Source organism: Talpa occidentalis, unplaced genomic scaffold, assembly GCF_014898055.3.
Source record: "Talpa occidentalis isolate TD23 unplaced genomic scaffold, MPIMG_talOcc4v2.1 talOcc4.11, whole genome shotgun sequence".
Lineage (NCBI taxonomy): Eukaryota > Metazoa > Chordata > Mammalia > Eulipotyphla > Talpidae > Talpa > Talpa occidentalis.
In genome coordinates, this window is record NW_023601104.1 from 99,334,704 (window position 1) to 99,355,986 (window position 21,283).

Genomic DNA, 21,283 nt, shown 5'->3' on the forward strand with positions numbered 1-21,283 from the left:
CATCCACTGCATCAAGACAAAGCATAAGACTAGACCTTTCATGGAAAGGAACTTTAATACAATTAGTGTGCAATACAGAGAAGACAAAGAATATAGTTTCCAAACCAAGCACCTGAAGTTACCAATCCCCTCATGGGTAAATGTCCAGTCAAACACGGTTGGCCCAGCCAGAGCAAGGCCCAAAAGCCTGCCACAAATCTAAAGCACCTTCTAGCGGGAACCCATAGAAAAGGCTCAGAAACAGCCAGACAAGTCTGGGAAGAAAAGAACAAAATCAAAATCAAGATAAAAGCTGCCATTGTTAATTCCCCATGTGTCTTCAGCCATGACTGTTTTAACCAGTCCAGGACCAAGAAGCAAGCGCAGCTTCTTCTTGAGTCTCTCTGCTGCATTTGCCTCCTCCTGGTCTCCTTCTTGCTCTCTATTCTGCTTCCTTCCTACCCCAGTCTCCTCTGCAACTCATTCTCCTCCCTACTCAGCTCCACCCTCCCTTGGGTGTGGCAGGGAACCTGGCACTTCCCCTTTTCCTGGGGACCACCATGTTACAATAATAAATAAAATTTATTGTTTCATATACTCAGAAAGGCCAGAAGGTAGGACTGTTTCAGGTGAAGCTTGTTTAAGCATTGCTAATAATGCCCCAGGGGCTGGGTTTCACTAAAGTACAAGTTGACTTAAACTTAAGGCAGTCTCTGTTTGGGTTAAAAGGTTGTTGAGAGCTCCTAGGGCTACATCTTCTTTCATATTCACTGAAAGATGGGGAAACTCCAGAATTTTCTGTGGACGATTTTTTTTTTTTCCTATTCTAGAAGTCCTAGCAAATATTTCAACATACCCTGGATTTTCATGGGGTTACATAGCCTTCTTTGAACCAATATGTATAGCCAGTGGAATAGCATTTCCTAAAAAATCTCAATCAAATCAGGTATAAAACATGAGGCTGAGCTCACCCAAACCACTTGATTGGAAAAGTGAGGGATTATAAGGAAGAGGGAAGCTGAAAAATGCATGAAGATCATGACAGCGTGTAAGAATGTGCCTTGAAGTACAATGCTGAGTAAACTGGGATGAATTCCATCCCTAGGTTTCCTGAGGGAGACATATCCTTCCAAAGAATTAGGAATTGACTGGTACCCTTGCCAATTAAACCTCCAGAATGTTGTACAGCATCTTAAGTACCTGAGATTGTATCAACATTACTCATCTTTGCATTCCCATACACTGCAGGGTTTATAGATCTATAAGCCAAATGGCTTATCTTTGCCTGTATTTTAAAGAGTTGAAGATACCACTATTTGATGTCTCACTAGGAAAGAAAGAAAAGATCTATTAACTAAGTCATGACCCAGTGCTAATGTTAGACATGGCAGGGAGAGCAATGCCTAAAGAAAATTAATGGCCAACTATATCTAGGATGCCAGGAAAAACCTGGCAGGGAGACAGAGCACAGGGAGAGTGAAAAATATGCCCAGACGGGTGTTGGCAATCTCTCTCCCCAACTCAGGGTAGGATTGATAAAGTCCTGAGAGAGCAAGAGGCACCTAGGGGCATAAGGTGGGCACATACCCACCTCAACTTGCCAGGGCTGATAAAACTATACCCCTGGAACACAGCAGAAATAACTTAGAAACCCCTGCCTGGACCCATAAACCAACACCCCAGGAGCACCTGTGCAGTAAACCCCAGAAAAGGACAGAATGAGCAGCCCACTGGACCCCATTTAAGCCATGAATCCAATTGCCATTTGGCATAATTGTTCTCCTGTGGACTTGGCCTGTTTGGACCCCTCCTGGGTGTATTATTGCTAATAAAATTTTGCTTTGCTTTGCTTTGTCATGGCTTTGAAATCTTTCTGGCCATAGTCAAGACATGAACACTCCTGTCAAATCGGTAACACTAGAGGTCACTAATTCTAGGACAAATTTCAGCATTGTTAAAAATTGTTTTTTAAAATCTGTATCTTAGAAAGGATGAAATATAATACATGGAATTACCTTGTATATTATTTTGGTGTCATGCTTCTTTGACTTAACATCATTATTGTGAGTTTGATCCATGTTTTTCATAGTTAAGTTCACTTAATACGTGAATACACCACTTTTTAAATAATATGCTACAATTTTTATCCATGTTCATGCTGATGCGTGGTTAAGATGTTATCAGTTTTTGATGTGTATAACTTCTATGAACATTCTTGCTCATATTTCCTGGCGCAAATGGGCATAAGTTTCTCTATACATCATGTAGAGGATGCTGGGTCATGGAACAAGCCAATTTTCATGTGTGCTAAGTAGTGTCAAACTGCCTTCCCAAATAGTTCTTCCTATTTTCACTCCTACCAGCAGCGTAGAGAGCTCCTATTAATGCATAACATTTGGAATTGTCTTTTTTAAATTATTTTTACCAATTTGATGAGTGAATAGTATTATCTTATGGCAACACTAATTTGTACTTCCTTTACAATCACATGGTTGAACAACTTTTAATTTATCTCATTTGCATTTCTTCATTTGTTCTGGCTGTTTGCCCATCTTCTATGGGGTTATCTCTTCTTAAATTATAAAAGTCCTTTTTGTATTCTGGATATAAGCCTTTTTTTTTTTTTTGGTTTTGTGTATTGCAAATATCATTTCCCATTGTGTGGTTTGTATTTTCATTCTCTTTATGGTATATTTTGATGAACTGAATGACGTTCATATTTAAATTTAGTTGAATTTTTGTTTTGAGAGGCAAAACTTTTTTCTCTAGTTGGGCTTGAGAATTAAGCTGACATAAACAGGTTAACAGGAGCAAAGTGTAGAAATTTTTACATGTATATGGGGCTCCCCACAGGAAAATGAAGCTCCAAAGCACGGGGAGTCAAACACTGATACACTAAGTTGGACAAAGAGTAGTAAATCATGAAAATGTGGTAAGACAAAGGGGATTGGACTGGGGCAGTTAGTCATGGAGTAGTGGCTGGGAAAAGAAGGGTTAGTTTAATCAGGTTTGTTTGCATGGATTTCCCTTGTGATTCTTTTTTTTTTTTTTTTTTTGAAGATTTATTTAAGCATACAAGTACTGGGGTACAGGCCAGAGGTGCGGGGGGCAGGGCGGTGGGAGGATTCACCAGAGACAGATTGGGAACAGAACAGGCAGACCGACTGAAATGTACTGCTGAGGGGAGCAGCAGGGAGCAGGAGAGGTCTGCTGCGCCATGGGGGTTGCTCCCTGGCCTGCGGGGATAGAACTCGTGATTCAGATTGCTTCATAATGCTGCGTCTTAATCCCTTGCACCACGAGGTAGGCCCCTATATGCACCCACTCTTGAAGAGGGTTGCAAATAAATTCCCAGAGGACAAATGCATGGCCTATAGCTAGGCCTATCGGAGACTGAGGTTTAATGGTGCTAGGTGACCAGGGTCAGAATGGCCAGGTTCTAGTCTCGACTTGCCTCCTTATTAATGCTGGGAGCGCCTCCCTGGGCAAATGACTTAGTATCTCTGAGCCTATTTCCTTAGCTGTAAACCGTCATAATAATACCTGTCCCGACTACCTCAAAGGCTGGTTTAGGTGTTCAAACGAAGCCCTGTCTTTAACGGTGTTTTGAGAGTTGTAAGGACCTCCATTAATAGGTGCTTTTGTGATTGCATGGCTGCTATCTTTGCAAACTTCCAGACAACGGGCAACTAGGAAAGTGCCACTGGCTCTGCCACGCTGAGATGGCTGCTCTCATCAGTTCCAGTCCCTCGTTCATGGGGCATCTCCTCGAACAAAACTTGCCAGTGACCTTAAGATTTCTTTTAACTTACAGCTATACGAGCACCTGGCCGGCACGGCTTCAGGTAAACTGCCAACCGTCAAAAAGGACCAAACGCCAAGACCGTCAAAAAGGACTTTTCCAGGAAAAAGACTAATTATAATAAAGAAAAAATCAAAATCAACTAGCAAGTATAAACCAGAGACACACTATGGGGTGGGGGGAGGAGGAGAGTAGGGATTAGGGTCAAAATAAGGGGGGTGCAATTGTATGGGGGACTATAACCGAAATGAAAATGCATACATTGTGCAAAACCGAAAAATGATGTCAGAATTATATAAAATAAAATATATTTAAAAACATTAAAAGATAAATAAATAAATTCAAACTGAAAATAAACAAAAAAAGGACTTTTCCGGAATCCGTCAGGATGTCGGCGGCCGAATGCACACGTGAATGGGCAGCGGGGTCGCCTGGAAACGCAGTCGTTACAACCCCGTTCTGAACTGATGCCGTCCACGACCTGCCGCGCTGGCCGGGATCAAGCAGGACGACAGAGCTGCGCGCCTCATACTCCCGGCGCGGCGAGCCGGACTCCGCGGCGCAAAAATAATGCGCGCGCGCCCGGCCCGGGCCCGCGAACGCGCCGCTCCCGCCCGCCCGGCGCGCGCGCCGCCGCCCGCCCACGTGACGCGGGCGCGGCGACGGCGGGACGGGCGGGGGCTCGGGTCGGCGCCGCAGCGCCGCGCAGGCGCCCTAGGGCCGCGCCGAGCCGAGCCCCTCCTGCTCGCTCTCAGAGTCAAAATGGCGGCGAGGGGAACCTGGAGCAGTCCCGGAGCCTGAGCCGCTAACAGGAGTGGAGAGGGCGGCGGCGGCGGCGGGAGGAGGAGGATGGCCCGGGGCGCTGGCGCCGGTGCGGGCGGCGGTGCGGGCGGCGGCGGCGGCGGGGGCGACGGCCGCGGGCCCAGCGGCGGGAGCAGCCTCGGGGGTGAGTGTCCCCGGCGTCTGAGGGGCTGGACGCCGGGCTGTGCCGGCGCGGGGCGCGCGGCCAGAGGGGGCCGTGCCGGGCGGCGGGCGCGGGCCGGGCCGGCCGCCGGCGGGAGGGCGGGCGTCCGGCGGGGCTGAGGCGGCGGCGGGCCGGCGGGCCGTGCGCTCCGCGGGCGGGCGGGGCGCGCGGCGGCCCCGGGTGGGCGTGAGAGCCGCGGCCGGAGCCGGGCCGGGGCCGGCGGGCGGACGGGCCGCCCCGGGGGCGAAGTTGGACGTCCGGGGTGCGCTGCTCCGGACGGCGCCGAAATCGAGCCTGACAGGTCGGAGGGAACAATGCCGCGGGCGCGGGCCGGGAGCCGCGTCTGGAGCAGGGCAGGGCTGAACGCGGGCGTCTTTCCGAGTCTCCCCGCCGGCGCGGCTGTTCGCCGGCTTTATCCCTGAGGAGAACTTTCTCGCCACGTTTCTGGAGGCGCTCCGGGGCGTGCGCTCGGGCCGCCGGCCGCGCCCCCACCTCCCGCCGGCGCAGATCCCAAGTGCCCCGGAGCAGGCCCGGAGGACCGAAGCGGTCTCGGTCGTCTCCCCCGGAGACCTCTGCTCGACCGCGTCGCTCTCTGAGGAAGCAGCATTTTTTACGGAATTGCTTAGCTTTTTCGACTAAACCATCTTTTGTCTGAAAGGCATCCATTTCTTTGAGATTGCTGAAATAAATTACTTTCCTCCGGAAATAGAGAAGATTTGAAATTGCTTTGCAAGATCCAGACGTGTTCATGGTAGCTGTGATTAAACTTGTCCTGGAATTTTGGAGTCAGAAAAATCTTTGGAGATCTGGCGTGACTTGTTTTAGAGCCGGGAAACTAGGCCCAGGGAGAGGAGTGACTTGCCTTGGGTCCTCCAGCTGGCCAGGGATTGGACCAAAACTAGGATCTAGGCCTCTCAGCGCCCCATTTAGGGAGCGCTTTCACTACACTCCGGAGCCTCTTATTCATTGATTGCGTTCTTCACCACCACTACCCATGCCCACCTCTAGGTCTTTGTGCAATAAAGTTGAAAGCAGAAATGAGAGAGAGCCTCTCTCTGATTCTGACAAACCATCAGTTACCTCAAGTAATTGATGAAGATTTTTTTTCTAACCTGAATTTAATAAAAACTGATTGACATTTCATTTAGAGTTTTTGTAGTCCTGTGACTACGTTGTGTTCCCCCCCCCTCCCCTTACAGCCTGGCTTATTCGTGCATGCATCCAATAAAACCCATAGGTCAGTCCAGTCTCACAGAATCTGACTAACTACTGTATTGCTCTGTGCCTCAAATACCAGCCTTTAAGTCGATTCTTGGTATTGGGCTGTAATTTTTCAGACTTAAGACTCCTGTTTTCCAGGCTGTGCTATTTAGTTTGCATGTGTCGTCTTGTTGAGTCACACAGCGTTTTGTTGTGTGTCACAGGTTAACCTTCAGAAATACCGTGATGTCAACTAGTTATGCTCTCATTCTAGTGGGTGACAATCACAAATCCAAAGATGTACCTTGGCATTCAGTTACACGGGTGATTCTTGAAGATCTGCTTTGTGTTTTGCATTATAATACTAGGTGCTATGAAAGAGAAGAAATGTAATGTATAGACTTTGCCCTTAGGAAAGATAAGATGTAATCCTATGAGCCCAGAAGACTCTCTACTGAGTTCTAGCAATACGAAGAATACTTAGGTGTTCAGGTTAGGGGAAGATGAGCGAGGCCTCAGAAATCTAAAGACCTTCTGGAACACTTGAGACTAAACCCACTCTGAGGGTTTAGATTTACAGAGATATTGGAGCAGTTACTTTGTGAGGGAAAAGCAATAGTGTAATGTGGAGATTAACTTTGGGGGAGGGGAATGCTAGGATGAGCTGAAAACTGAGTTTTCTTGAGAGACTAAAAGGATACCAGTGAACATTTTGAGTCTCTGTATGGGCTTGAGTATTATATTGAGAAGATTTGGCCTCTTGTGCAAGATAGAAGGAGCTTTTGAAAGTTTGGGAGACCAGACTTTAAAGTGAGGAACCAGAATGATGAGCCTGTCAGTGATCTATAGGTTGAGGTAGAATGAGGAGAAAGTGGGATGAACCAGGAATGACAGGTCTTGTTGCAGTTACATGGGTATGAAGAGATAAAATCCTAGACTCAGGGAGGAAAGATGCAAAGCAGGTGTTATTTTTGTTTTGCTTTGCTTAAGTATATGTTAATATACTTAATATAAAGTTTGCCTTTTAAACTGGTTTTAAGTATACAGCTCGGATTTTAAGCACATTCACGTTGTTGTGTAATGTGTCCATTTCCAGAACTCTCTTCATCTTCCCCAACTGTACCTGTTAAACATAATATTATGTTTAATATATTATGAATAATACTGCTTTGAACATGGATGCACCAATATCTGTTCAAGTCCATGATTTCATTTCTTATGGAGTATATACCCAGAAACTTTACATTCCCACTAGCAGTGCTGAAGGATTTCAATTTTCTACATTCTCACCAGCACTTGTTACTGTTATTTTGATAATAGCCATCCTAATGGATGTGAAATGGTATATCTTTATGGTTTTGATTTGCATTTCCCTGGTGATTAGTGACGTTGAACATCTCTTGCGCTGATTAGTTTTTTATCTATTTTTGGAGAAATACCTACTCAATTTCTTTACCCATTTAATTAATTTATTTAATTTATGCATAGAAGTACTGGGGTATAGACCAGGGGTGTGAGGGGGTTAGAGGATTCACCAGATACAGAGTGGGGAGCGGAACAGGCGGATTTACTAAAATACACTGCTGAGGGGAGCAGCGGGGGAGACAGGAAGAGGTCTGCTGCACCATATGTGAGTTAGCAACTTGGCCAGGGTTGGACCTCAGGCGGTAATGGTGATAGTGCTGAAACCTAACAGCTAGGCCAGGGAGTCCCCCTTTTGCCCATTTTATTTTATTAAAGATTTATTTATGCATACAAGAAACTGGGGTACAGGCCAGAGGTGGAAGGGTTTAGAGGATTCACCAGAGACGGAGTGGGGAGCAGAACAGCAGACTGACTGAAATACACTGCTGTGGGGAGCAGTGGCTGAGGCAGGAGAGATCTGCTGCATCATGTGGGTCACTCCCTGGTTGCCCAGGGATCAAACTCGTGCTGCAGAGGCTGAGGATAGCTTCACAGTGCTGTGCTTAGGCCCTTGCGCCACCGGGGAGGCCCTTTGCCCATTTTAAATCATATTTTTTGTTGTTGTTGTTTAGTTGTAGGAGCTGTTTATGTATGCTGAATATCAGTTCCCTATCAGACATTGATTTGAAGATGTTTTCTATCTTTTCACTTTGTCACTTGATGCATAGAAGCTTTAAATTTTGATGAAGACCAATTTATCTTGTTTTTCTCTTGTTGCTTATGCTTTTGGTGTCATACCCAAGAAATTATTGCCAAATCTAATATCATGAAGTTATCCTATATTTTCTTCTAAGAGATTTTTAGTTTTATCTTTCATGTTTAGATCTTTACATGTGGTTATCCAGTTTCTCAGCACCATTTATTGAAAAGACTATTTTATACTTTGAATGGTCTTAGTACCTTATCAAAAATCATTGCACTATATATAGACAAGGGTTTGGGCTGTCTGTTGCATTGATCTTTCAGTCTGTATGCCAGTATTGTTTTGATTACCATAGTCTTATAGTAGGTTTTGAAATTAGAAAGTGTGAGACCTGCAACATTGTTCTTTTCAAGATTGTTTTGACTATTTGGGGTCCCCTGAAATTCCATACAAATTTTAGGATGGGTTTTTCTATTTCTGCAAATAATGACATTGGGGTTTTGTTTTGTTTTGATAGAGATTACATTGACCCTATAGATTGTTTGAGGTGGTATTGACATGTTACCAATATTAAGTCTTTCAGTCCATGAACACAAAATATTTGTTCATTTATTTGTGTCTTTAACTTCTTCCTACAACATTTTGTAATTTTTAGTGTAAAAGTATTTCATATACTTGGTAAATTCATTCCTAAGAACTTTATTCTTTTTTTTTTCTTAGACTTATTTATTTATTTATACAAGCACTGGGTACAGTCAGAAGCGCGGGAGGGTGAGAGAATTCACCAGAGCCAGAGCAGGGAGCAGAGCAGGCAGAAGGACCGAAGTATTCTGCTGAGGGGAGCAGCGGGCGGCAGGAGAGGTCTGCGCGCCATGTGGGACCCTCCTCCGGTGGCCGGGGAGCAGCCGGGGATCGAACTGGCACTGCAGAGGCAGCGGGCAGCTTCGCAACCCAGCGCTCAACCGCTGCGCCACCGGGGAGGCCCAAGAACTTTATTCTTTTTGAGGCTATTGTAAATGGAATTGATTTCTTAATTTCATTTTTGGATAATTTATTATTCTTGTATAGGATTACAACATTTTTGTATGCTGATTTGTATCCTGCAACTTTTGCTGAATTCTAACAGTTTTTGTAAAATCTTTATAGAGTTTGCTACATGTAATGTTGTCTTTGAACAGGGATAGATTTACTTCTTTCTTTGCAATTTTAATGCCCTTTATTTCTTTTTCTTGCTTAGTTGCTCTGACTAGGTCTTTCAATACCATATTGGTGAAAATGTATATCCTTATCTTAAAGGAAAAGTTTTCAGTCTTTGACCAGTGCGTGAAATTAGCTATGGGTTTTTCATATATGTCTTTATTATGATGAGATAGTTTCTTTATATTCCTGGTTTGTTGTGTGTTTCAGAAAGGTATGTTTTAAGAAAAAAAGATCTGGACCTCCCCGGTGGCGCAGTGGTTGAGCGCTGGGTTGCGAAGCTGCCTGCAGCCTCTGCAGCGCTGGTTCGATCCCTGGCCGCCAGACGAGAGTCCCACATGGCGCGCAGACCTCTTCTGCCTCCTGCTGCTCCCCTCAGCAGTGTATTTTGTCAATCTGCCTGCTCTGCTTCCCGCTCTGGCTCTGGTGAATTCTCTCACCCTCCCACACTTCTGACTGTACCCAGTACTTGTATGAATAAATAAATCAATCTTTAAAAAAAGAAAAAAAGGAAAAAAAAAGAAAAAGAGATCTGTTGTGGGTGCTGAGAGTTTCTAACCTGGTGAATGATAACATTTACAGCATCCAAACAACATTATTACTTAGTTGATGTTTTAGGCTTCATCTTCCTATATTTGGTTGAAGAAAGTAGCACTATAGTTATTCAGTGGGGAAGATTGATGTCATTCAGATGAGCATACAGATATATGCCTGATGGGCTATAGTACAGTTTTTGCTCACAGTTGTTTTCCCCACTTCTGGCATAGTGACAGGCGTGCAGATACTAAGACTAACCAAATTAGAAGCTAAAGCACATTGTAATTTTTAATGAAAAGTGCTTATTTTATTTTAAACCATCTTCCTCTTAATCCAGTCTTGGTACAAAGGTAATAAAACTACTTTACTCTAAAAAGAAATAGGCCTTCTTTTTTTTTTTTTTTAAACAAGAGACAGGCTGAAATTTTTTTTTTTTTAAAGATTTATTTATTTATTTATACAAGCACTGGGTACAGTCAGAAGCGCGGGAGGGTGAGAGAATTCACCAGAGCCAGAGCGGGGAGCAGAGCAGGCAGAAGGACCGAAGTACACTGCTGAGGGGAGCAGCGGGCGGCAGGAGAGGTCTGCGCGCCATGTGGGACCCTCCTCCGGTGGCCGAGGAGCAGCCGGGGATCGAACCGGTGCCACAGAGACCGCAGGCAGCTTCGCAACCCAGCGCTCAACCGCTGCGCCACCAGGGAGGAATAGGCCTTTTCTTAACAGTTATCTTTTTATTTTTTTTTTATTTTTTTTTTTGTTTGTTTTTTTGGTTTTTTTTATAGAGGCATGTTTTATTTATTTATTTGTTTGTTTGTTTTATACAAGCACTGGGCACAGTCAGAAGTACGGGAGGGTGAGAGAATTCGCCTGAGTCAGAGCGGGGAGCAGAACAGGCAGAAGGACCGAAGGACACTGCTGAGGGGAGCAGCGGGCGGCAGGAGAGGTCTGCGCGCCATGTGGGACCCTCCTCCAGTGGCCGGGGAGCAGCCGGGGATCGAACCGGCGCTGCAGAGGCTGCGGGCAGCTTCGCAACCCAGCGCTCAACTGCTGCGCCACCGGGGAGGCCCAACAGTTATCTTTTTATAAGTGAGGTAACATTTTTCTTTTTAAGTGAAAAGTCTTTGAGGGCACTTACCAGAATCTAAAATTTCAAAGGGAGGCATAATTTAGAAGAAACATTTCAAGTTCCTGCTTCCTGACCCCAAATTTATAATGAAATTGAAGCATTTAGTACCTAATTTATATGCAAAACAAGTTCAAGATTTGTAATGCAAGCTGTAATGGTTTGGGTTTTTTTTTTTTTTAATTTTTAAAATTTTGATCATCTCCAAATTTGATGTTACAAATTTGTGTCTTTCATAATATCCTTGCTATCCCAAATAACATAGAAAATTCAAAAACATAATGTACTTTTATAAATTGACATTAAATCAATGTAGTGAGCATTTATGTTAAGGTTAGAATAAATAGAAATCACTCTGATGCAGTAATAAAATATCCTTTAACAGAATTCTGATCTGTCTCCTTTTTTTGAGCACTGTTGGTGTTTTTAGAAATTGTTATAATGTAGACTGGGCTTGAAATCAAACCCCATTCAGATTTTGATTAGTACTGATAGTGTTCTGATCTTAGCAAGCTATTTCACGTGTCTGTGACTTGATTTTCCTCATCTGTAACATAGGTGACATTATAGACACACACGTCTACCAGCTTATGTTTATATTCCATCCTTTCACCACTGTCCTACGAGTAGGGACTGTTTATTGAACAGCCTACCAAGCACATGTGCTGTTTATTCTCGCCCTGTCTGGGTGCTCTCTGTGTTGCTACCGTACTTTTAAATAATGCAGTTGGAACCATGTTACTTCCCTATTTAAAAAACATGTTAAAAAATACAACAACAAAAAACTTGTGTTGACTTTCCGTTGTCTGTGGGATCAAGTTCAAACTCAACAAGAGTTTATAGACTTTCAGCCTTAGTTTTCCCACTCTTGCCGTTCCCAGCTATTTCTGTTCCCTGTGTTTTTGTTTTTCATGTGTTTATCCCAATGCCTGGTACTCTTATTCTTTGTCATTAATTCTGTTAGTTGCTCTCCTAGTCTCTACTTCCCTCTTTTTCCTGGACAGGAATCTGGTTATATTCCTATATCCAAGAGACTCCAAGCAGATGATTCATCACCCACTCCAGGGGTAAATTTTGATTACTTCAAGTCAGTCAGCTCAAGGCATTTCCCTATAAACTATTGTCTTATTCGGATTGAAGGGAAAGAGACATTCTATTTTGGGGGGGCGGAGGAGTCTTTTTCCTGTTCAAGAGAGCACTGTCGTCTGCCCACAGGGGTGGTGTAGTGTGCCCCAGAAATGGCAGAGCAGAGGAGTGGACTGAACCGGGTTCATGATAACATCATTCACCGCATACTGTACTGGGCCTGGGGCCATCCTCGCATAGAATTGCTTCTCATGACAGATAAATGCCTCATTTTTTAAGCAGTCATTTGCCACCCAAAAAAAAAAAATCTGAAGGACTGTCTTCTTTATTCTCCAAGATGTGGTTGAAGCCTAGTTTTAACAGCAGTCACTCCCACCCCCTCCCGGGCCCTCTTGCCTCGTGTTATAGTCGCTTCCCTTGGAGCTGCTTCCTCCATGGGACTGCTCTGCATGTTGAGCCTGTGGGATGTAGCCCAGCGTCTGGTACATTATAGATACTCGGTAGGTGGGTTGTTAGGATGAAAGACTACCATGAAAAAGTGCTTTATCAACAGTTTTTTAATGACCATGAGGTAAACCTGACAAGTGAAGTGGAAAAATCAGTTAGGGCGGATATGCAAAGTGTTCTTCGCCCTTCGTTCTTTTCTGAAAAATTTCACTGAGCTTTAAAAGTTTGACAGTCTCCTCTGACCATAGACCTTCGAGTTTTATGAAAAATCTTACTAAAGCAGGAGGCCTGGAGGGAGTAATAATGGATCATGTTGTTACTGTGCTGTTGCCTGCCTTGTTCCCTCCCTCCCTCCCTCCCTTCACCCCTTACTCCCTCCCCTCCAGACTGGCACGCCACAATTAAAGTATGCATGTCTTCTTCACTTACATTTTGAAATTATATTTAGATCTGTTTTATCTGGAATTTGTGAATTTTTCTTTAGAGAAAAATTCCATCATATGCTTCATAAGACCTAAGTATTCTTGTCGCAGGCTTTCCCAAAATATTTTTTGCTTGCTTGAGACAAGACATGAACATTTTCTGGTATGCAAAAAAGGGAAAAAAAAAAAAAAAGCCCTGTGGCAGAACTAGATGAATTTGTAGCACATGTTAGTGATAGTCCATGACCCAGGAATCTCATCCTAGCCTTCATCATGAAGTCACAGCTCTGTCACGGGCTTCGCTGGAAGGCCTGACGGGGAGAAGAACGGGGAAGGGGAGTTCACCACCACCCCCCACTCCCCCACCCCCTGCCGCCAGTGTACTTTCGTCATTTCTTGGCTTTTGGCTTCAGTCAAATAAATGAAACTTCAACACTGTGATTTGTAATTATTTTTAAAACAAGTGTACATTTAGAAGCTAGTGTCTATTTGGGATGATTGTGAGAAGTAAAATGTCCTGTTTGGCCATGAAGAACAACCTTCTCGTTGTGATGTCTGCTTTGGACGAGTTCACCTGCCTGAACCTTAGTTTCTGTATCTGTGGAGTGAGGGGTATCAGTGATAAGTTTCTTGTTCTATTCATTAAGGTAATCTGTGTGAAAACACAATATGGGCTTACAACAGAGTTGTTCAGACGGTTCCTTTTTTCTCTGTTAACATTTCAAAATTAAGTCATTGCCTTTAATGTGGTTTGGGTTTCAGCTTTTGAGTACTTAAGCCAAGATCACCTTTGTTTATGTATGTGTTTCTTAGGTCTTTGAGCTCATTAATTCTTTTTTTTTTTTAAGCTCTTTAATTCTTGAATAAGAAAATCTGTTATTTAATTCAAGCAGGGTGTGTGTGTATATGTGTGTGTGTGTGTGTGTGTGTAACAGCAGCAAACATCTCTAGGAAAAAAGCTCAAATTCCTAGTAACAGATCACATGATGTTTTATAATTCAGCCTGTTTCTTCTCTGGGCTCATGTCTTACTAACACACAGCCCCTTCCCACTGCACGCAGCATATAGAATTACCTTAATTTCCTTGGTTAATCATGTTTTGTAACTCTCCTTGGGCCTGCACATAGTTCTCTCTGCTGTTTGGAACATTATTTTGACATCCCAACTCCTTCCTCTATTATCTTCACCAGAAAGGGGAAAAGTTCATTCCTTCTATTGTAATTTTAGATTTTATCTCACATGCCATTTTCTCAACAACCCCATAAGGTAGACACTTTTACACATGCAGAGAAGATTTTTAAAATTTGCCCAAGAGCACACAGATTGTAAGTGGCAGAGCGTGATCTAAATCCATGCAGTTTGACTCCACAGGTCTTCATCTCCATTCATCTGTGCCTCTTTACATCATAATTATTCTTCCACCAGTTTGCTCGTAAGTACCTAAAAAGCAAAAATTTTGTCTTGTTCCTCGGTATATCCCCATATGCTTAGCACACAGTAGGTGCTCAGAAGATGTTTAAATGAATGAAAATTCTCATATTTAAGAGCAGAGTGTTTTGATAAATTTGTCTTACTACCTTTCACATAATACATGTCAATGAATAATCTTCATGCTTATGATACAAGGGAAGTTTTATGATTAAGTTAATTGTGGTTTTGAAATGTATTGCACTATCCACCAAAGATAGTTAGAATGACATTTTTCTAACACTATTAACACCCTTTAACCTTTAATAACAATATCACTTTGCAACTAAAAAGCTGATACTTTGTGGACTTCATTTTCACAAGTTATCCTGAGAGCTAGGACAGTATAAGTCATTTGTAGCCAGGTTCTAAGTAGTTTCATAGGACGTTTCATAAAATTTAAACTAGTATGTGGACTTTGATCATTTGTATTTATTTGCTTTTTCATAGATGTGATTTCTGACTACACGGAATTTAAAAATATATTATGCACGTTGTGTTCGGAAATTGGAATGTTATTATATTTTAGTAGACTTTTCAAATAAATAATGGCTTGAAGCCACTTCTAGCATCAGGGTCTGACTAGGGTCACTAGATAAAGAACTAGAAAAGTCTTCCTTTTCTGTGGATGTTCTTACTTCCCCAGAGGTGCTGTTTCTTGGGTTCCTCTTGCTCTATTCTGCATCCCTCTGCTCTGCCACTGGGTTTTTTGGCCTTGGCACTATTGGCCATTTGGGGGCAGATAATCCTATGTTGTAGGGGTTCTCCTATATATTGTGAAGTGTTTAGCAGCCTCAGCCTCTATCCCCTGCATGCCAGTAGTACCGTTCCAGACTCCTAGTTGTGGCAATCACACGTGTCTCCAGGCATCACCAATGTCCCTAGTGTTCCAAACACCCCAGTTGAAAATTAGTGCTTTGCTCTGTCATTGCTGTCCACACTCTTGCTGTGATACCTCCCTTTCCCTCAGGCACACAGATGGCCACATCCCTTTCTGCTACAGCCTCTCTTTACACCTTTTGGCACCCCTTCTTCAGGAAAGCTATACATCTGCCCTCCAGATTTTCACTTCCAGTTTTGTTTCCTGTCTTGAAGTCTACAAAACCATAGTCTAAGGATTTTTTTCTCCTTCTTTGGCCACTCCATTTTTCAGCTTTTATCAGCTCTACCTATAGAGTTGGACAATGACATAATCTTTTCTTCTTTCTTGCATGATGTCCGGTTTCCCCTCATTTTCCTATTAACTCTTAAGCTGTTCTCTCCATTGAAATCCCTTCCCACATTTCTCCATGTTTAAATTTTTGTATCCTTCAGGGACCAGCATTCTCTCTTCACGTGCCTGTTCTAATTTTCTCTCCTTTTGTTTCTTCTATGTTCTTATGTACTAGCATTTATTTTCTTTTCTTTTTTTAAAGATTTATTTATTTATTTTATACAAGAACCAGGGTACAGGCCAGATGTGCAGGAGGGTGAAGAGGAGTCACCAGAGACAGAGCAGGGAGCCGAACAGGCAGATTGACTGAAATACACTGCTGAGGGGAGCAGCTGGCGAGACAAGAGAGGTCTGCTGCGCCATGTGGGATTCTCGCCAGCTGGCTGGGATCAAACCGGCGCTACAGAGGCTGTGGACAGCTTCATAGTGCGGCGCTCAACTGCCTGCGCCACAGGGAGACCCTGCCCTTTTTTTTTAAAGATTTATTTATTTATATAATAGCTGGGGTACAGGCCAGAGGCTCGGGAGGATGAGAGGATTCACCAGAGACAGAGTGGGAAGCAGAACAAGCAGACAGTCTGAAAGCACTTCTGAGGGGAGCAGCAGGCACGCCATGTGGGAATCCCCCTGGCCGGTGGGGATTGAACTGGCACTGCAGAGGCTGCAGACAGCTTCACAGCGCTGTGTTCAACCCGCTGCACCACCAGGGAGGCCCTCTTTTGCTTTTTTAAATTCCAAAATTTAAATATGTTAAAAAAAGTCAGTTTTCACATTGTGTTATTTTCTTTCAAAATGTATCAACACTGGCCCAAGTCACACCTTTACGTCTTACCTGACTCCTGTCATATAATTGAAAATATGGTCCATGTGTACATGGCCTGTTACTGTTTTTTTTTCTTAGAAAGATTCCATGATTAATTATTTTTGGAAAGGTTGAGTAAAGCAAAGTTAAACAGGTTTCTTAGCTGCAGGACTCTGAGCCTTTTGCAGTAAGGTACCCGACCTGGTTTCTGCCTACCTGTGCTGCCTGATTTCACATCACTCTTCACTCTGCCCACTGCTCTGGACCCCACCTTGTTTTTGCTGTCCTAGAATTTGCTAAAGTGCTCTGCCTTAACTCCCCAGCATCACATCATGCACACCTCTGGCAATAAATAATGTCAAATATTATTTATACATTATATATTACATATGAACTTTAAATCAAGAGCCTTCATTTGAATGCTAATGCCAAACTAAGCTTAAGAGACAGTATGGTAGGCAGTACTCTGTCGTTTAATTCTGTAGATAGTTATCAAAAAGGTGGGAAGAATATGTGAAAAGTAGAACAAGCTCACTGAGTGTCTCATAGGTACTAACTGTAAATAAAAAAATACATTACTTAAAATTAGATATTGAAGGAGAGACAGGAGGAAGAAGTTACTAATTCCAGTATTGCACATAGTAAGGGGCCATTGGATAGTATCCCAAGAAAAGTGAACTTGGAGTATGACATAAAAGTATTATTAAATTTACCCGTGAGCCAGGGTGGGACTAAGTTAGAATAGACAGAGGTAGCGTCTAGTCTTTGACTATATCTTGTTTTGTGGTTTTGACTTTAGGCTCATCTAATTTTTTCAAAATTATGAAGCATATTTAAAATTTAAAGGCAATGCCTAAAAATCAAAAGTAAAATAAAGCTTATGAAGTATACTTCCAGTTAGTGAACTATCCCAAATTAACTACTACTCAGTAATTTGTAGGATATCTTGTACTGGGTGTATTCTAAGGATAAACAGAATACCCTTCCCCCAGATTATCCTTATATATCATATTGCTGATGGTGGTATTAGCTATTGTGGGATAAAATAAGTGAACAATCATGTAGGCAGCTTTGATAATAGGGGGTTGGGCATACAAGAAAGGAAAAACAGATATAATATCAATGAAATTAAGTAAAAGTCTATAAACCTGAATTTGAAGTGGAAGCATTAGTATAAACTCAAGATATATGTATGTGTACAAATACAGAGAGAGAGAAAGAGAGAGAGAGAACGAACATGAGTGGTTATCAGAAAAACAGTGATTACCCCTGGCACCCAGATTGTGTTTTTTTTTTTAAATAGTTTCCATTAAAAGGAGTGAAGGCTTTTTTTTTTTTAAAGAGAGCTCATTATTCCAGGTCTATGCGAGAAAATACAGGATGTGCCTGGAATAAGATGTAACCCCAGAAAGCAAAAAAGCTGTCAGAGATCATTAGAGTTGTGTCATAAGGTCTCAGGCACCAATTTGAGTAAACTTCCAACTGTTGAAACACGGGACAGTTTGAGCCTTAATAAGGATAACTACTAAGGATTGAAACCTATCAAATCAATATCACAGAAGTAGACATTTTGTGCCTCTTGTTGGAACTACACACCACCAACTGTGAAGCAGTCATTGCAAAAACAAAATACAAAAATGATTCTGAATCTGATCAAGTTTATGTTTCTATCAGTTCAAAGCACAGAAGTCATAGGAGCATGTTCAGCTACGTCATAGTGATGCATTTGTTGAAACCCAGCCTATGGGATCCCACCAGATTTTTTCCACAAAAGAATTGGAAGGGAAAGGAAAGAAAAAGGAGGAAACTGTTAAAAGTTTTAAGAGACATTTCCCCATCACTTAATACTGAGTCAAACTAAAAATAAAGTTAACCTGTTGGGGAAATGTGAACCCTGCCTAGGAAGTTTCCATTAAGGAATCGCTGTTCATTATTTTAGAGGTGACTTTAGTTGTTCTTTTACATCCCTTTTTTTAGAAATGCATAAGGAAAAGTGAAATATGCTCTCTGGATTTGCTTCAAAATAAGGGGATTAGATAGAGTAGATGGGATATAGTTGAACAGGACTACTACAAATGATAATCGTTGAAAGCTAGTGATAGGTGGAGATTTGTTTTACTGTTCTCTCTGCTTTCACCTATTTTTTCTTCACTGCAGAAACTACAAAAGTATCTCCTGCAATGGAGGAAAAGAACAATAAAAATAGAGACATAATTGTAATAATATTTGGTGTTAGTCACCAGCAGTGCCAATCACTAGAGATGAAGATCTGTCCTTTAACCTTAGTTAAGTGATAAAATAAAAATATCAATTTAAGACTTGAGAACAAAAATACCCATGCAGTAGATATAAAGAAACATAAGGAAGACTTGCCATTCCCTGCAGAAAGGTTTGTATAGGACTGGAGACTTGTGAGATGCTTTTCTTATTTGGGAGGTGGGGGCGGGAGGGGACACACATATGTACAAACCCTTGGCCAACTCATTAAGGATTAGAATGCCTGGAGTCTACTCTTGACTTTGTCATCTTTGTTATGTATTCCACTCTGGAGAAGTTATTTAGCCCTCTTAATTGCCTCATTCAGAGGCTAGAGAATTTATTCTTGTCCTGCTTACATGAACAACTTGATGTGAGAATACAATGATTTAATGTGGGCCTCCCCGGTGGCGCAGCGGTTGAGTGCTGGGCTGCGAAGCTGTCCGCAACCTCTGCAGCCCCGGTTCGATCCCCAGTGACCGGCGAGGGTCCCACATGGCGCGCAGACCTCTCCTGCGGCCCACTGCTCCTCTCAGCGGTGTACTTCATCTGTCTGCCTATTCTGTTCCCCACTCTGGTGAATCCTCTCACCCTCCCGTGCTTCTGACTGACCCAGTGCTTATATAAATAAATAAATACATCTTAAAAAAAATGATTTAATGTATGAAGTGCTTAGTAAATTAATTATATATCCCTTTTAAGTTACTCCTGTTATTAAACTAAACTTTAATTTGGGGAAATGTAAAAAAGCGGGGGAGAGGGAAGACAATGGAATTGCCTTTCTGTCTACCTTAGTGGGGCTTTTTATCCACTTTTTAAAATTGTGACTCGATACCGTTTAATCAGTTTTCAGTGTGCAGTTCTATGACATTAAGTGCTTTCATATCATTGTGCAACCATCAACTCCATCCCTCGCTAGAACTTTTTAAAATCTTCCCGAGCTGAAACTCTACCTATTAAACACTCGCTTCCCAGCCCCTGGCAATTACCACTCTACTTTTGCTTGCCAATATGATTTTGACTTTAGGTACTTCATATAGGTAGAATCTTATGTTAGTGGTCCTTCTGTTAATTGAGTTATAGCCTTTAACACAGTGTTCTCAAGATTATCCAGGTTATATATCATGTATCAGAATTAACTTCTTTTTTAAGACTGAATAATATTTTGTTATATGTGCATACCACATTTTTGCTTGTTCTCAAACTAATTTTTTTTTCTGGTTTTATTAAGAAATAAGTGACACATGCAGTGGTACTGCAGACATTTAAGATATACAGCATAATGATTTGACTTCCATGTATTGTGAAATGATTACCACAGTAAGTTCAGTTAACAGCTGTTATATAGATATCCCAAAAAAGTGGGGGGCATCCTGGTGGCATAAGGTTGTCTCAGCATTGTCAAGCTCTCAACAGCTGCTGCCGCACGAGTTTGATCCCAGGCCAGGGAGCTGACCCACATGGCACAGCAGACCTCTCCTGTCTCGCCGCTGTTCCCTTCAGCAGTGGATTTCACTTAGTTTGCCTTTTCTGCTCCCCACTCTGTCTCTGGTGAGTCCTCTCACCCCCTGCACGTTTGGCCTACGCCCCCATTTCTTGTATGCATAAGTAAAAAATCTTTTTAAAAAATAGCTTTTTTTTCTTTTATGAGAACTCTTGGAATTTACTCTGTTAACAACTTTCAAATATACATATATCACTGTTAAGTATAGTCATGTCGTACATTAACCCCCAGTACAAATTATTTCTTAAAATTAGAAGTTTGTACCTTTTGACCACTTTCATCCAATTCCCTGTTTTTTCCCCCTCTCCACATCTGACCTTATCCTGAGGTTTGTTTTTTTTTTTTTAATTCCATATATAATGCAATCATGTAGTATTTTGTCTTTATGTGACTTATTTCCCTTAGAATAATGCCTTCAGGTGCATTTATGTTGTCGTAAATGGCAGGATTTTTTTTGCATGGCTGATACTCCATGGTGTGGGTAGCTCCTTCCCCCCGCCCACCACGTGTACTCATACACTACAACTTCTTTATCCATTCATCTGCCAGTAGACATTTAGGTTGTTTCATGTCTTGGCTGTTGTAAATAATGGTGATATGAGCATGGCGGCACAGATAGGTCCTTGACAAAGCATTTTTGTTTCCTTTGAATACAGTCTCAGAAGTGAAATTGCCAATCATATGGTAGTTCTTATTTTTAATTTTTGGAGGAATTTCTTTACTTTTTTCTATAGTGGCTGTATCAATTTACAATTCTACCAACTGTAAAAGGCTCCCTTTTCTCCACATCTGGGTTATCCTCACAGGCATGTGGTGATACCGGTTTATGGTTTTCCTTTCTGTTTCCTTTATGATTAGTGATGATGACTACATACTACATTTTGTTCATTCATCTCTCAATGGACACTTAGTTTACTTTATCTTTTGGCTATTTTGAATAATGTGTGGGGGTGGCGGTTAAGGTGAGGGCTGTGTAGCCAGAAATTGAATTGCTGGGTTGCATGGCAATTTTGTGTTTAATTTTTTGTAGAATCAGTGGTGTTTTTTTCCTAATTTTTTATTGCGTATGTATTTTAAAACATCTCAGAGTCCTTTGAGACTATGTGTGTACACTGTGAACCGCGAAACCGTGAGTCTTTTTTCTAGGAAATGTTTTTTTCCCCCCTCCAAGCACTAG

General features: G+C 42.3%; 1 protein-coding gene across 2 annotated transcripts in view; it reads left to right on the forward strand.

Moving 5' to 3' along the window:
• The first annotated feature begins 4,466 nt into the window (after window positions 1-4,466).
• The window catches only part of BTBD7 (BTB domain containing 7), a 79,328-nt gene continuing 62,511 nt past the window's right edge, over window positions 4,467-21,283 (forward strand). The window contains exon 1 of one of the 2 annotated variants that reach the window (XM_037504006.2): window positions 4,467-4,727. The gene's annotated coding sequence lies outside the window, so the exon portion shown is untranslated. The remainder of the gene's footprint in view (window positions 4,728-21,283) is intronic. The other variant, XM_054692794.1, reaches the window with a different exon arrangement.